Source organism: Eleginops maclovinus, chromosome 23, assembly GCF_036324505.1.
Source record: "Eleginops maclovinus isolate JMC-PN-2008 ecotype Puerto Natales chromosome 23, JC_Emac_rtc_rv5, whole genome shotgun sequence".
In the NCBI taxonomy this organism is placed as follows: Eukaryota; Metazoa; Chordata; class Actinopteri; order Perciformes; family Eleginopidae; genus Eleginops; species Eleginops maclovinus.
The window spans coordinates 21,985,697-22,003,398 of NC_086371.1; the positions used below are offsets into that span (position 1 = coordinate 21,985,697).

The 17,702-nt window shown below is 38.5% G+C and overlaps 1 protein-coding gene across 3 annotated transcripts in view; it reads right to left on the reverse strand.

Annotated features, from left to right (window-relative positions):
* il1rapl2 (interleukin 1 receptor accessory protein-like 2) overlaps window positions 1–17,487 on the reverse strand; it is a 398,203-nt gene extending 380,716 nt beyond the window's left edge. For 2 of the 3 annotated variants that reach the window (XM_063876302.1, XM_063876300.1), the window contains exon 1: window positions 16,361–17,487. The gene's annotated coding sequence lies outside the window, so the exon portion shown is untranslated. Of the gene's footprint in view, window positions 1–4,660; window positions 4,802–16,360 lie in introns of those variants that run through there. The other variant, XM_063876301.1, reaches the window with a different exon arrangement.
* Between the last annotated feature and the right edge of the window lie 215 nt (window positions 17,488–17,702).

Consider the following 17,702-nt stretch of genomic DNA (forward strand, 5'->3'; position numbering starts at 1 on the left):
ACATTACATGCAGAAACACGTGTTTTCCTGCACTGGGTGTACACATTTTTGGGCTATTTTGCTTTCATTATTTCTTTTTAGACTAGAAAAGATCGGCGTTAAAGTGTTTATTTTACTAACTTGGGTGTGTTTGCATCTGTAGATTTCTCATTCATTCACTTGCACATCTAAACATTACATTCAAAGAAACATTGTTTTAATCGACTGTGAATATTTAGCTGTGATCTTTGTTATATATATATATATATATATATATAAATGTTGACCCTATTCACCTGTAGTGTGTTGCATGATTTATGGTATTTTTCAATTATTATCTTTAAAGGACGTCTCAAAATGAGTTTAATATACATACTATGAAGCATTAATCTCCACTTCAGTCCGACCTCAATACTCCAAACTTTCAAGTTTCATTCCTTTCCTCTATATTCTAACCTTTTTTTACAAAGGGATTTCTTCATTTATATCAAGAAAAAAACCAAAACATGCCATTACTAAGAGCAGAATTTCCGGAATAATGGAGTAATACAGAAACTTATCCAAAACCGCCTTCTCAAAATCTTTTGACTGTTATACGACACCAAAATTAATAAGAAAAGGTTATCTCAACTCCAGAAAGGTATGCAAACTAGCACATGTTCAATACGTAAAATTATTAGATAATCAATTGTAGAAGTTTCCTGGCGAGCCATTAGTTGTAGAATACTCCGGAAACCACTCCAAATTATCTCTACATGTACGGCAGCCATTCCAGGGTCTCTTGAATTCCAACACAGAGAAATGTTGTCAGTAGTTTATTTAATACAATCCATTTTTTTTTTATTTAACTCAAAGACATTCCTATAAATAGTAAAACCGGAGAAAATGATATTGCTGCAGTGGTCTCTTTATTTCTTCCGGAGCTGTATGTCACCCGTAGTGTCTCAACTTCCCACAATTGCCAGGAAGATCCATACCTGCCACATATTGCTGTTACTACATTACCTCAGAGTTAAACTGCACTATTTAAACCAGACTGTGTTTGCATGGATCCGACCTCACTCTCTTTATTACTTAAAAGACCTCATAATTACATTTTACCGGCCAGTTTTGCAACCTGCTGATCTGAGAGACATTATCCCTGAAGACCAAAGAACTGGAAACCAGAGAACAGAGAGCACCTTCTGGCACGACAAGAGACAATTTGAGCTAAAGTCTTGCAGCTTTATTCAGACTGTGGCACTGTCACAGTCACCGCAGCCGGTGCCAGAGAGGAGGAGGAGGAGGTGCAGCTCAGCATTACAATGTTCCAGCTGCAGTCAACACAGCGTAGCTACGCGGATAAACTTGTTTTCCAAATTGCATTTTGTCCGACCACAGCCCGTTAGCTTGTATTTAAATTCAGTCATGAGGGCCGAAAAAGGCCATTTCCAGCATCATCAAATTAATATACTCCTATTTTCACATCATTTAAACATCCCTCTGGTAGTTTTCACTCTGGTCTGATGAAACTATGTTCTATCTTTTCTCCTCTCTGTTACTAAAGCCTTGGCTGCCATACAGAGGCTGACGGAGATAAATGGAGAGAGGGAAGAAGGAGGCGAGCAAGGAAAAGAAAACAAGACAGGTTGACACTGGAGGACAGAAGGAGCCTCCATTGTTTCTTTTTCCAGACACACACAAACACACACTTTCTATTTTCTGTTGCACTGATGGGACCGAAAAAGTCCCCCAGAGGACAAACAGGTTAACCTATCGTTTCAAAGCCTCCACACACACACCTACACCACATACACAGAGTACAGTTCTGAATGGCATCATGGAGAATCACAATGTGTAAGAATTTTATAGGAATATTAGTCACCAGGAACTGAATATAAATCATTTATACTTGAATAGCTGAACTTGAAAAACTGCACTGGAAACCTGGTTCTGAAACTCAGATGTCCTCTTGTAGCATTGCAAAAAACACATAAAAGCTATACATGATTATGAGAAACAGCATTGATAAAGCTGAATGTATGACTTGACACACAGATTTCTGAATGAGCAAAAATAGCAACATTGGCGTTTAACTGGCTGTGACTATATCGTGCCTGTTGGCTGTAATTGCTCCGCTGTTGATTTGAAGCTATTTAAAGTGGCTGTGACATGTGTATAATCCCTGTTGATTTAAATGTAGCTGTTGCTGTCTTTGATCTTTGGCATATTTCACTGAGACAACCCAGAAATATGACAGGAAGTACAACCTTGTGTAAGGTCTTGATGCAAATTGAGTCGTGTTCAGTACTAAAGGGAATCAGAGCAACCAGATCCAATCAATCCTGATAGGACCAAAGCACCAAAAAAGAATGTAATCTTTGCACAGGCACCAATTCGGCCATTATAAAATGATTTTTAAAAAATGACAGTAGCAATTTAATTCAAGGTGTCGACATATATATAAATATATATATATATATATATATATATATATATTTATATATATATATAAATATATATATACATATATATGTATACATATATAAATATATATACATATATATATATATATATATTTACACACATATATATATATACATATATATATGTGTGTAAAATTATGTTTAAGAGGCTCTGTTATGCTTTTGGGGGTTTCCCTTTCCTGTAGTGTGTTATTAGGTTTTGGTGCATGTCAATGGTCTGTAAAGGCTAAAATCCCAAAGCTTCTATTGGATCGCGCTCCAACACAGTGTACACGATAGACTAAGGGGCGGGACATCTCTAAGCTGATTACAACAGAGCCGGCTAGCTAACCAGTCAGAGCAGACTGGGCTCTGGTTTCAGACAGAGGGTGAAAAGAGGTGCTGCAGCACAGGTAGTATGAGAGCAATAAAGAGCTTTCTGAACACTAAAGTTGCCATAGAATGGAAAACTGTGGCATAGGTGAATAAGGAGAGTTTGGTACATTGAACTAACATACAGTGAACCTCAAACACCATTGTTTCGTCCTTCACGTGTAAATCATGAATATGCATATCACAGCGGTAAAACGGGCGAATCACAACAATCCCTGTGTGTGACGTAACACACGGTCGTCCAGCCCCAACTTTTGCATACACCAGCTGCTGCAAACACTAACGCTAACACTTACTACTCCGTAACGTTGCTCTCCTATCTCCGACCAACTGGCTGTTGTTCAAATTCATCGGTTTCCTCCTCCGATAAACGCTCAAACATGTAAGGTTGGATGCCAATAGCCTCCATGGTTCATTTTTCATAGTTTTATGAACTTCATTTACTTCTGTGGGCTCTGAGGCAGCCATGGATTGCTCCTTGTAAACCAGCCAATCAGAGCAGAGCTCGTCATAATTATTGAAATGAGCCCCAAATAAGGCAATTCAGCTTGTTTCATTCTAGCACCAAAACATAGGGTTGTAAATGGGTCTGTGAAACCGCATCTGGACATTTTTTGGATCAACCAAAGTTATATACCTTCTTTGTAGACATCAGAGAACAACTTAAAATATCAGATAGATGCTTTTTATGGCACATAGACCCAGTCCCAGTAGAGACACTGAATACAAATATGAACCTAAAAATGAGAATAATGTGTCCCCTTTACATATATATTGATATGGACATGTCAATTTGAAAGTGCGATCCAAACTATACATTATGGTCCAAGTTATAAGTACAGTGCAGGAAGTCATGTGTTTTTACATGAATCATTAATTCAGCCAATTATACTTAGCAAGAGGGGAAGTGTCCGTGATCAAGGAGTGCATAGAACACTGGTAGTAAATATCAATGAAGGGCCTTGGTAAGGAGTAAACAGCCTTGCATCAGACTTGTAATGAAAGCTGTATTTGAAATGTGCATGTGTTGGTCTTGAGGCCTTCAGCGAAAATGTATAGATACCAATTGTGGAAAGATTCACATTTTTGGGGATTTTTAAGAAAAACAAATAGTGTGGAAGTTTCTATTAGCTCAATCTATGGAAAAATGTAGACCTCTGTTCAATAGTGATGGCATACTGTACGTCAACAGGTAGAAGTGCGGCTAAACGCTGTGTATTTGACACACACAGTGAGTCCCTGTAGTGACGCTTTGAAGGTGGAGGGACCAGAACTGCTTAAAAAACAGTGGGGGGGGGGGGGGGCTTAAAGAGACAGCCGCTAAAATAGAGCATTTTCGAGGGGGAATACAACTATTTTAAGAGACTGTATGAGAAAAATATCGAATCTATTAAACATTTAAGCATATGAACATGTTCTTGTCAAAACCAAGAGTTAAAAGAATGACTCTCAAATTAGTAGGCCTATAACATGTATCCTTTAAGATTTCATTACAAATGGCAAAATAGACCATGATCTACAGTATACTATCCTGAAATATATCAAGCAGCACAAAAACAGGGGTGGTATACCATGTGGCATGAAGAGAAAACATTCTGCTGGTTTTCATTCAGAGCCCGCATCTCAGCAGGTGAAATATTGATTGAACCTCTGTTCTAAAAAGGCGCTTCTTTAAAAATGACGGACATACTGTATCAACAAGTTAAAGCATCTTACAGATGTTCTGGCTTTCTAAATGTAGTGCTGGGACATGGACTATCAACAATGGTTTTGACAGTTTCAGCCCATTTCACAACAACAACATTTTACAAACACATGGCAGAACTGTTTGATACGTTTCCTACCTCCCAAGCAGCCGTTGTGTTTTGGTCATCTTGCAGTCAAAACTTGCTTGCAATCGATAGTCCATCAAAGGGAAAGTTTGGTCTTTCATTAAATTAAATTCAGCTATGTTTGTATGGCAAGGCAGCTACTAGAAAGACTGATCTGACATTTCTTCCTGCTGGTGCATTCAGGGACAATCTGACATCTGAGCTTTGACCTCTTCACATGATAACGCAATTGGGGCACTATCGACAACTGATGGGAATGTGTGAATATAAAGTGTTCTTCCAAATATGTTTTGATTGTAGTTTTAAATAAATGGTTGTTAGGCTCTCTGCACTCAGTACAGTTACTATCATGATCACATCGTTCTGTAATGTGGGTTTTAAATAATGAATCATGTAAACCCCAAATTAAATATTTTGAAACAAGTTAAGTATAATCCAAAGCCTAAGTGCAACGAACCAAGGGGAGAAAGAAGTACTTTAGCTTCAAATATGCCCAATCCTTTGCTCTTGAGACTAACACAAAGAAAGCAGAGGAAATTGTTTTTGGTTCACCACCTGACAAGTCCCAATTCTCATTGTCAGGTGCTTTCATATGAATACTTAAAATACAATTTTCTTTTGTGGAAAAACCACATTGAATATATCTGGAAAGAGCAAAACAAATAATGACTTTCTTTCCGCTGCCTTTTTACATTTGTAATGCCACATTTGTGAGTGTATTGCTGTTTGTCCATACTTTATTCTTTATTTTATTAAGCGTTTGTCCATTGCTTTAAGGTCAAAACAGCTTCAACAATTGGAAATCTGTATTTGTATGGTATCGTGCTGGTGCATAAAATACACATGGTACAATTTGAAAATTTGAGAACCGAACTTTGCAATCTTAAGTTATCAGATTTCACAGCATCTGAAAAAATCACTGACTCACATCTGTATAACCGTAACACATAGGCCAAACCGTTCGTCAGTTGATCACAATAGCTGATAATGTAGGGTTCTGCAACCTGTTCAGGCCAAAGATCTATTTGCATATTAAACTGTGCCTACAGTGACGTATAGGGTGGCCATAAGTGCTAAATATAAACTTCTTTTTTTTTGTGGTATCTACAATACTAAGCTGAGAGATAATACTATGTAGCCACTAGTTTGCCAACAATGATAGGAGCCAAAGGATGATTCAGCACAGGATAGCTAGCTCTCGTGACCGCATGTGGATTAATGGGTAACAGCAGCGTTAACAATTTAAACTAGTCAAATGTTGGAAATTATGCAAGGAGTTGATTAATGTGCTTCTCTCAAGAGACATTAACAGTATTCATTCTTTGATGGCTGGTAGAATTTGCAATCCCAAAAAGTTAATTTCCCATGGTGGGGGTTAGGGTTAGGGTTAGGGTTAGTAAATGTTCAGTAAATGTAAGGGTTTACAGTGTTTTCTCTTTGCCCACAACCTAATGGATTCATGTTAGCCTTATGTACATTTGCAGACCAAAAGATTAAAACTTTATCAGTTAATGATATGGCAACCTCCCTGCAGTATCTTTAAAAAGGGGTCACGGACCACTTTTTAAAGACTCAATTGTATTCTTCTATAAAAAAAGGTTGACAGTGATGAAACGTACAGTGCAGTTCTTTTGTGGTGACAAAAGAAAGCTTTGCAGTGTGCTGAAGGACATTACCTGTAACACAGACACACACACACGCACACAGACACACACACCATGAGCTAAACACCAGCAAATCCACTCCTTTAAAATTTTTGCAGGTAACACAGTTGAATCAGCAGATAAACGTGTCGAATCAGTTCTGCAGGACGCTGATCTTTGCCATATTACGGCTGCTGTTTTAGCAGGCCGGGGCTGCACTGTTGCTGCTGTGTACACTACTGCTCTATTTGATCAGAATCCATAGGGATTGGCCTGTCAGACCATGTTAAGTCAACTAAGGATAGGCTACGCACACTGGTAGATGTGCTGAAGGCTGAACTGGAGAGTCACAGTGAAGAGGAGGAGGGGTGAGTGGGAAGAAGAAAAGAACAGGAAAGGGACAAGAAACAGAGCTTTGCAGGGAAAAACTGGCTCAAAAGCCTTTTGTTTAATGTTATATTTCTGCTACTATATGATTTTATGTTTTTCGTTTCACATTTAGGTTCTTTAGCAGTGTTTGGGATTGCTTTGGGGATATTAAATCCTCCATCGCAACTTGAATCAATGACTCTGAAATAGTTTCAGCAAAAGACAGTCAGAGAATATTAACCTGGGTGGAATCAATTAAAGGGTTGCTCTATTGGCTTGCATTGATGTAGTTACTGGCAACTGAGCAAATGTCTGGCTTTTTTCAACAAGTCCACTTGCTGTTAGCAAAACTAATTTGGTGTCAATGGTAAATAGACTTTGTTTTTATTGTGCTTTTCCAGTCGGTGCAACTTCTCACAGTGCTCTTACAAATACAAGACAGCATTCACCCATTCTCACTTGCTCACACACCATCAATGCCATCAGTCACAACTTTGGGTTAGGTTTCTTGCCAAAGAACACATCCACATGTACAGTAGACTGCAGGGGCTGGGCTCGAACCCCCAACCTTCCAATTGGTAGACATCCACAAAACCTCCCTGACATAGATGGGGCAAAATGTGGAACCTTTACCTAAAAAATCTAAACGAAAGTACTGGAGTAAGTTGAGGTAAAGATAATAGGTTGGAATAAAAGAAAACTACGTTTATTGGGCAACTTAAAATACTACCGTTTTACTTTGACAAATATTGTCTTCCGATTGAATTTCCTTTGTTTGATTACATTTATTTTAGTAAAACATTATTTATTAATGTCAAGGGGATACGCTACCATGTTGACATTATTTGTCTAGAAAGGATAATCCTTTGTACAAATATGCAATACCTTTTTAGAAGCAATAATCACAGGTTGTTGGACAGTTTAACATTTTGAAATAAAAATAAAACCTGGTTTTGGGTTCGGGGAACACAACTACTAGGTTAGATTTGGGTAAAGATCATTGTAAGATAATCACCTACATTGGGAAGCTTAAAAGAAGTCGATAGCTAAGTTTAACACAGGACACAAAAAGTATTCTCCTGGGTGAAATTCCTGTGTTTATTGACATTGATAATGGGAAAACGTTATCTGTTGGAGTCAGGGGTATTGTGATCCATAGTGACCACTAACATGGCTGAGAATGACCCGTGACCTTGTTTTGTCAGAGAACAATCGTGGTATGTTAAACTGCAAGACCTTTTTAACCTTTGTGTTGTCTTTCTCTCAGCTGTGCAACTTCTGTCCTATAAAGAATATAGTATAATCCATGACATAAATCTTGGTTAGACCTTTTTAGCCAAATTTCATATTATAAGTAATAACCCTAATTTACACATGTAATAAAAAAAAATGGGTTTAAAATATGGCCAACATTTTAGAAATGTATTGGCTATAGTTAATATCAGATATAACACAGGAATATGTCAAAGTTTAGTCTATTTTAATAAAATATGCATTCAACACTCCCATAATTGGATGCAAAAAGTGATAATACATGCTTACGCATAGAACATTGCATCAAACCATGTGATATATTTAAGATGCAATAACCTCTTTTTCCGACACCAAAACATTTAGAGACGGGTCAAATTTGACCCAAAGATAACAGCAGGGTTAAGAAAAACATAGGTTGTTGAACTGTCAGCCTTTTGATTAAATGACCTATACTACTCTATTATTTGGTAAAGACAATGGTTTACTCGTGAACATGTAATGTGATGTCCGATGAAGAAAGACAGATTGATACATATAAGTATAGTATTGCTTTGTGTGTGTGTGTGTGTGTGTGTGTGTGTGTGTGTGTGTGTGTGTGTGTGTGTGTGTGTGTGTGTGTGTGTGTGTGTGTGTGTGTGTGTGTGTGTGTGTGTGTGTGTGTGTGTGTGTGTGTGTGTGTGTGTGTGTGTGTGTGTGTGTGTGTGCGTGAGATCATGCTCGGTTGAGTCTGGATTAGCTGAGCTGTGATGTGTTCCTCACAGGCACAAGACTGGCCTTGCCCCCATCACTACTGATGTGTGTTTCTGTTTGATGGGGGCAAAATCTTCCCTTGTGCCCCCACTGTCACCATCCACACCGACCCGCAAAGACATACACGGTCAACAAGCATCCCATCAATTATTATAACAGATAAATTAGTGTGTTGTTATGCAAGAGCTCGTTTTAATCCCAGAAGACGTTTTCGCCTTTTACGGACAGGAGAAACATTACAAATTCATGAAGTGTTGTAGATGCATACACATATTCTGTTGCTGTATCAAGAAAATCCTATTATACCAGTTCTTTAGATCAATGTCTTGAAAATACTTCCTCTCAACACATAAAGCTTCTTGGAATACCCAATTTTTCCGCCCGGATTGTAGAATGATCTAATTCAAATACCGTGAAATAAGCTTTCTGCTTGCTCAGGGTTTGTACTTTATAAATCCTTTCACTCCAAAATATTTTCCCGCTTATACAGCACTGTGACAACAAATCTCCATTGTATTAGGTATGCACTGTGAAAGTATATTGCTTGTTTAGATTGAGGGTTTAAAGGCAGAACAGATTTAGTTTGTTAAACTCCAGAACGCCAGCAGGAGATTAACAACTTTGGTGTCGCTCCGTTGCCAAGGGTTTTTTTTTTTTTTTACTTTTCCTACACAGGACACTGAAGAAAACTGTCGTCTCACTCTGGGATCCAGTCTCATTAAAGCATATTGCCTCTTTTGTCAAGTGAAGACGCGCCAGAAGGAGCTCTGCGACCAGAATGTCTTACACAAGGACAGTTAATAGCTGCAATCCAGACGCTGTGACTGGCAGGATGAGTGATGCTGCGAGGGACACTGGTGTCTACTTTCAGGGATAAGAAACACTAAACTCTGTGGCTAAATGACACTCGCTGAAAGTTTGGTAATAATGCCTGAAGGGTACAAAGTGGGTTGTCCCTTGGAGGCAAGGTTGACAGCACATCCGTATTTTCATCACATCAAAAACTTTTTGAGTTGAAGTTAGTTAATCTACTGTAAATCAGCAATCCGTCGCACAAACCCCTCCTCGGAGGTGGTTGTGTGGACCGCATCAACCTTCAACTGGATGATCTTTGTCCAAAGCTTGATGTCAGCAGGCATCCACCCTGCTGACTATGAGCAAGACACTGAATCATTGAATCCATAGCAGCTGCAGGGTGCTTTCGTAGCTGCGTTTGACCTCTGCAGAGATGGGAACTGACCTACATGCACCATAACAATTATATAACAACATTGTAGTAAAAGTGGAGGTAGAAGCATTAATACTGAGGGTGAATGTTCTATAGATTGGTCGATTACTACTTTGCATTGTACCCGAATCGGATTTATTATAAAGGAAGTAGATTTTGGAGTTCAAAACAAGGATTTGATCATTTGTTCCTTATAGTTTGTCTATCGTTAAGAATTTGGTTGGGTCAGGGATGGTGGGATCTCGGCAGCAGGCGCATGTTCTCCACAATGGTATATCAAAAAAAGGCTCTCAGTTGGCATAGTGCAGTGGTCTTCATAAACCTTGGAGTTCATCATGCTTTAAGGTTCTGACTTTTTGCTTTCATCACCAGTCAAATAATGGTTATAACCCACAACCACCTGTAGGAAAATCAACTTAGCAAGTTCTGGCTCTGCTAAAATGATTCAACTAATCAATTCTAGGGGCCAGTCCTACTGACAAACATTTCCCTAGATCGACTTCAAATTCCGATAAAAACACCTTGTTTAGACTGTCTTCACCAATATTGACAGAGCAGCAGCCCAGGAAGGATATCATAGACTTTCTTATCCGAGTTTTCACACACTCAAAGGTATCTGACTACCTGCACCTCTAAAGATCCCTCATTGAAATATATTGTTTGCTAGATCAATACAAAATGTAATGTGTAAATTGTAGCTATGACTTTGTGGATCCTGGTTTCTCTGCTCGTTGCATAGCAATGTTGTGGTTTCAACGAGTTTCCATTTAGTAGGTCGATTTCTTTCAAAGTTATCGTCCATTAACAAGATTGTATTTAATAGTAAAAAGATGGTTGCATGGTTTCATCTTCCATTTTTCTTGCAAGGCTTTGCCATTGCTTGTCAGTCTCAATATAATAAATAACTACAGTTTGCTTTCAGTTTTTCAGAAGTTCAAAATGCAATTAACTACCATGCTGAATATATTTCTGCTTCTTGCCAAAATACCATTGAGCAATTTCTTTCATATGACACAAAAATAAAGACTCTTTCATCATTTCAGTATGCATGACATTAAATTATACCAGAAACTCACAGAAGTGTGAGAAGTCCTACATTGTGTGGCATCGCTTTGATCAGAATTGCTCTTTGAAATTGTGCAATACACATGTCATAATAGTATTGCACATGCCAGACGGCATGCATACAGCTGATCAGAGTATCACTATGTAAAACAGAAGACGTATAATCAGAGTCTTAGAGAACCAGAGTAACGCTGTTTCAAGGAGCAGCTGGTATTCCATTTTCGACCTTAGATACTAGGTTTACAATCCTTGGATATTAGCTTAAAGGACATTTAACATAGTCATATGAAGATCAGCAGTCAAATCCAAATTAGACCTGTCAATAATAAATGAATTGGGATGTGAATGAAGCTCAGCCCAAGTCCAACCAGGAAGACCATCTTTAGATCGTCATTCACATATTTCCATCCTACAAACACCATTACATTCATCCGTGATCCGTTCATCAAGTCTCTCCTGATTGAACTTCTATTGTTAAGAAACCAATTTAAATCCCAAAGCTCAAACCTTACCTCAACCTAGAGAGCAAAAGCTGTATGCTGCCTTAACCAAATTTGTATTCAAAATTAGTTTTCGTAACAGATCACATAAACCGTTGCATGATGATACGTTGATCCAGTAAGTTGCTTCTCAATCGACTATACAACACTTAAATTGCACTAACCATTTCAAAAGGTGCTATATGAATGAAGTTGTATCTATTGAAGTATTCTGGAGGTTTTGATAATATGATGTGAAATTTCAATCCTGTTTGGGCCATGAAAAAAAGAGAATTGGAACATCTACAATCTGGATGGATTCAATCTGCTGAGGAAGATTATTTAGTATGCCAAAACTCAGGAACAGTTTTTAAAAACTAGGCCAAGATGGGTGTTTTTTGTTAATGGGAATAATAAAAACTAAAAACTGAATATGTTTGCCTTGAAGGTAATGCTTCCTTTCTGCTTTTGAGGAAACGGTTTGTTAAGTCTGAAGTTTTCATTTGGCAGTTTTTCACAGATGTCAGTATAAGAACCCATAAACTAGGACGCTGTAAGAATAATTGCTGCAAACAGGCTGAAACTACAATATTTCACATCTACAGTAATGCAGCTTATAGCTCTTCAATAGCATCCTCCCTCTCCCTCTTTCTCCCCCGTTCATCCTGCTTTCCTCTCCACCACTGTTCCCCTCTCGTATATTTCCCGCGCCTCTCCGCACCTTGTCGTCCCCTTCGCAATTTATGAATCTCTCTCTTCCCTCTCTCTCTCTCCTGTCCTCATGTCTCTAAATCTATCACCCCTTCTTTATTCACTCTATCTCCTCTCCTCCGTGAACGATTTCATCTTCTCCTCATCCTTCTCTTTTCTCCCTCTCTGGCTTCCTACATCATTAAAATCTTCTTTATTCTTAGTTTTGTCTTTCAATTATTTCCTTCTCTTTACTCTTATCGCTTCAACTCCAGTTTAAGAAAGGTAAATGTTTTTGCATAAATATTAGCTATATGGCGTCACAGCTGAGCTGGTTTTTACTTGTGTGATGATCATTCAGGAAGGAAGATTAAAATATTTGAAGAAACAACCACAACTTTTTTTTTGGTTCACTACACTTCAATGGCTTAGCAGGGATTCAGCATATCACAGGAGCAGCAAGTGACAAAATGGATTAGTTTTACCACGGAGCAATCGAGAAAACAGAAGTAACTCCCTCTGCACTACGCTAATGTTTCTCTTCTTCCCTTTCTCCCTTTCTTCTTCCTTGTTTATGTCCCCTCTGTCTATACACTAGTCTATTTCTACCTGCCTGCTGTGGGTATCGTTTGCCTCTCGTTTCTCGTCACATCTTTATTCTTCTCTTTGATGTTCAGTCCTCCCTGGTGGAAGAACATTTAATAAAGTACCTGACTGTTCTTAAACAGTTACTATCCACCCAATTCAAATCTTGTTTCTGCTGACCTCCAGTGGTAGAATTTCTCACCTGGCTGCAGTCATTCACAGGTGTACTCCAGGACATGGTGACATCACAGACCGCACCCAGCAGTAATGGGATTTACTGTATTTAGCAAGATTCTAAATGCAGGGTCTTTTCTTGGAATTAGTATTTTAACATAAAAGAGTCAATGTTACATACATTTGCACATTAAAATGTTTAAAAAGTAGTAGACTTATGGTTCTTTTTTTATTGAGTCGTTTATTTACATTATCCCAAATATTACAACAATAATCAAAGTCAAGGGAAATATGTTGTTTTAATCAAGGTAACGTTTGTTTTATCTACGCCTGTACGTTCTGCTTTATATTATAAAAAGATACATCAAAAATGTTGGCATGATAAAAAGCTACATCCATTTCCCTCTGTAAAAACCTTCACTCTAAATTGATAAATAAATGAAACAAGAATCTTGAAACTAGTTTTATCCAACTTTCAGATATCTGTGACTTTGTCCAATTGTGTCTTTAGATTTGTACTTAACTCTCTAAAAAGGTTAGCAAAAGAAAATGCCTCATTTCCATGTGTAAACGTACAACTTCAAAAAACGCTTGAATCCAAAAAACTTGTATTCTTAATCACAATTCACAAAGTAAACAAAAGCCTTTAACTCTATATGTCAGTGATTTTTGGGGATTTGTGTTGTGAAATAAATGTGGCAAATTAGCACACATTTATTGAGATTGCACATCTCAGAAAACTTGTAATACGAAAAATAATTGTCTTAATGGTAATAATGAATTGGGGAAGTGTACTGAAGCTCTAACGTAAGTAAATGATTTGAACACTTTAAACACTAGCCTCCTCTCTTTCTTTAATCCTCTCTTATCCCTCCATTCCTGCTGTAAACTCCCCCTCCCCTCCCCATCCTGTAATAGATGGCCGATGGTAGTTGGTGTGACGGAGTCATTCTGCTGCCAGTCCATCTACCTACTGGTTAGATCTATAGGACAGCAGCTTAACACTATAAATCAACACACACACACCTGCAGCCCCAATGGGTGCCTGCTCCCCCTCCATTCTGACGATTGATGTGCACCTTGTCGCTAAACAGCCCAGATAATTAAACCCCTAGCTTCCCTCCCCTGTGTGCGTAGGTGTGTGTGAAAGCCCTGCTGTTGCAGTATAGCACAGGCATACACGCTTAGAAAGCACACATCCACTCTGTCTTCCTCTCACACACACACCATTACACTACAAACGTACACTTTCTTTCTGTCGTTGCACAAACACACAATCTCTCTTTCTCTATACGCACACTCAGAGAGATAAAAAAAGAGAGGGAAGGATGGAGGGAGAGAAAGCACCTGCTGGGCTGTAAAGCACCCAGACAAACGGCGTCTGTGTGTGAGAAGACTTGAACAAATGGGAAAATTATACAGTGAAACCAAAACGGCACCCTTTCACCCAAAGGTGCTTCATGCCGACCGGCCCAATGGGATTCTTGGAGCATAATTTCACAGCTTTTTTCTTTTTATAGTGTGCATTCAAACTTGAGTCATGTAAACTGTGTTTAATGATCGGGTTTTGGTTATGTATGGAGCATGATTGAGCAGATTGGTTGATGTGAAAGCATGGATAGATTACTGCACAGGCCGAACACACACAGGTGCTGTATGAAAGGACAGTGAGCATTTCTTAGTGCAGTGGTTCTGAAAAGAGTCAACTTCCAAACAAGTTCATAGTAATATAACAGATAGGATATTAACTATGCATGAAAATGGACATTGTTACAATATAATGCAGTTAGGGTTAAATGTTGAGGCAACTTTGGTCACATTTCACATTCATATACTTAGAGTGTCATAATAAATTGGAGGTTTTAACTATTTATGTATTACTTTAAAGGCATTTCAACCATTTCCCTATACCTACTTTTTAACTTTTTTAAAAATGTAGCCCATTACATTTTGCTAACAAGTGCACTTATCTAGCTAAATGTTATTTATTTACTAAGTGTCCATTACGTTAAGCTAATTTAAACCATTTGTTCTTTGTTTGTTGGTAGTTATTGCTGTAATGTGAAGCTGAATGAGTAAACTGTTGAAATAGATACAGTTTACTCATTCAGCTACTTTTAGCAATTTCAGATGTTAAGACATTATGTTTAGCTAACAATTTCTGCTATCTGGCTAGCTCTTCCCTTCTAGCTATCAATTTAACATTTAAAGGGTCAATGTTGAGGTCACTTTAATCACATTTTCATTCCTATAAGCTCCACTTTCACATTGGGTTGGAGGTTTTTAACCATTCTTCCATTACTTTGAATTATTTCAGAAATGTAGCTTTGACGTTTAGCTAATGAATGCAGCAATCCAGCTTGCTTTAACTTTTTAGAAATGTAATTATTAAACAATGTATTACTTTAAGCTAATGTGTTTGTTGTTTGCAATTCTAGCTGTATTAGCTAACCAGTTTAACAGTTTACTCATTAAACTACTTTTTAGATATTAAGCCTTTGTGTTCAGCAAACAATTTCTGCCATCTGCCTATCTCTTACCTTTTAGCTATCAAGTAAACATTTAAACATTATTGAGCAAATTGAACCATTTAGCTATTTCAATGTACAACTTGTTGTTTTTTCAAGCCTCTTACTTTTTCTGAGCTTACTATCTCAACCATCCCTCCATTACTTTTAGCTTTTTTAACTATCTAGCCAAGACTCGAGGTAGGTTACTATTCAATGACTGTACTCCCTTTCGTTTAGTGTTATAGCACTTTAACATGGTGTTGGGATGTTTTAGATAACTTTAGAAAAATCCAGATGCTACAGTACTCCTTTTTGCCTTTTTGACAATCAGTGTTACCTTAAGGTTAATGAAAAAGGCGCAAAACGACTTCAAAGAGACAAGTAAACGTTATTAGTTTGTGTCCCTCAGTTTGAGTGTCTTGCTCCAAATGGAAGCGGCTCATTATAAATCCCCAAATAGCAACATATTAAAAGTCAAGAAAACATATTTCCCTAATTTTCAAGTTAACTTCGTCTGTATTTATCCTGCACTACAAATCTCCAGCTTTTTGCTCCAGCTGCTCTCCACTTGAGGGAATGCCTCTCACCCAAGAAGCCCGGCTTTTAGCGCACTCATGTTACTTCATACGAACACATGCAGTTTGATGAATGAATAATGAGCAGCCTATGGCCTCACGGTGACTTCAAGGACCAAAACAGACGAATCAAAGTGTTAAAGACTTGATTTCCAGCAGAATCCAGCTCTCGGCTTCACACTTATGCATGGACACACACATGCCATTAGACGACACACGAGCCTTTTATCACTCGTGCGTAAAAACGGTCTGTTACATCGGTCTCTCACCTCTCACATACACCCACCGACCAGGAGAACAACTCTCTCTGTATTCCTCTCTCACGTACACAAGCAGACATGAAGTAAACTCATCACATGTGCGTAAAAGCGGACCGTGAAATCCTCTTACCTGGCGTTTTTGGAGTAACTAATCCTGAATCCAAGCAGCAGAATCTTGACCAGACGTTGCTGAAATAATCCCACCTCTGGCTCTCTCCTCGAGTGTCTTTTATATAAAATGATAGAGGTCGTTTGTCATTCTCTCTGCCAAAAAAAAAAAGATTTACAGCCTGCAAGAGGAAAGTCTCGCTTCTTGCAGAAAGAATAGAATCCCTCTCTGCTCCAAGTCCGTTCCAATTAACCGCAGCTACGCATCTTTTCTCCTCTCTTGTATCTGTCTCGGGTCGGAGTGTACGACAGTAGGTAGACCTCTGCGTTCAGCTTGTCTCTGTCCGGGCACTGGTGTGGAAGAGCCGCTCTACTTTGCGCAGCCAAAAATAACTTCCAATCTCCAAACCGGAATCCCGCGAAGCACTTGCGCTATAATAATCCTTATTAAATGATTATAATGATTTCAAATGGAGACAGTTGGGTTTATGCTCATTATTGTAGTACTTTATGGTACTTTTGCCCTTGTATTCTTACAGGGGCTTTACGGCAGAGTGTGAGTACGTAATGTTGTAATTTTACGATGCAATTCATGTAGGGATATCATATTTGTTTTGACTTTATTATACGTTTTATTAAAGGGTTATTCTTGGTTTGGGGATCAAGATTGGCAAAAAGATCGACCTTAATGATGAGAAAATCGATTAATAGACTCCCACTTTACAGGTTGGTGTCGTTTCAATGTTGATTAGTCGATTAATCAAACCAGAGGTGATGTTAGAGAAGCTGCAGTGCAGGGTTAACCCTATTTTCGTTTCAATTCCAAGTCCAAGTTTTTGGGCTGCAAATGTCAATTAAACAATTTATTAGAGCCGGCAGTCCATATCCAGAGATAAATCGAAAATATTAAAGGAAAAGCTTCAGGTCTATTCTGTTCTTTCAGTCCTAATCCATCCGATAACACATTTTTTGAAATAAGATACCACGCGTGTTCTCCATTTCTCTCCTTTACTTTTCTCCTTCTCTTTCCAGAAATACGTGCCTTCCAGGTCAGAGTGCTTTACCCTCCTGGATCCGATCCCAAACTGCTCTTCTCTGCCAAAATCTCTTACAGAAAGTCCAGTTGGAATGACTTTTGGAAATCCTTCAGCGCAGGAGCAGCGGCGGAAGGAAAAGCGCGAATCCTTCAGCGGCTTCTTATGGTGCTCCTCCACAGCGAGAGGGAGAGGAGGGGGAGGAGGAGGAGAGAAACTGGTTGCATTCGCTTTCAGCTACGGAATAGACACAACATAAGTAGATATGTGGAGGAAATAGTCCGCTTCTGTGATTAAAACCAGAAAAGAGAAACCCTACTTTTGGCTCAT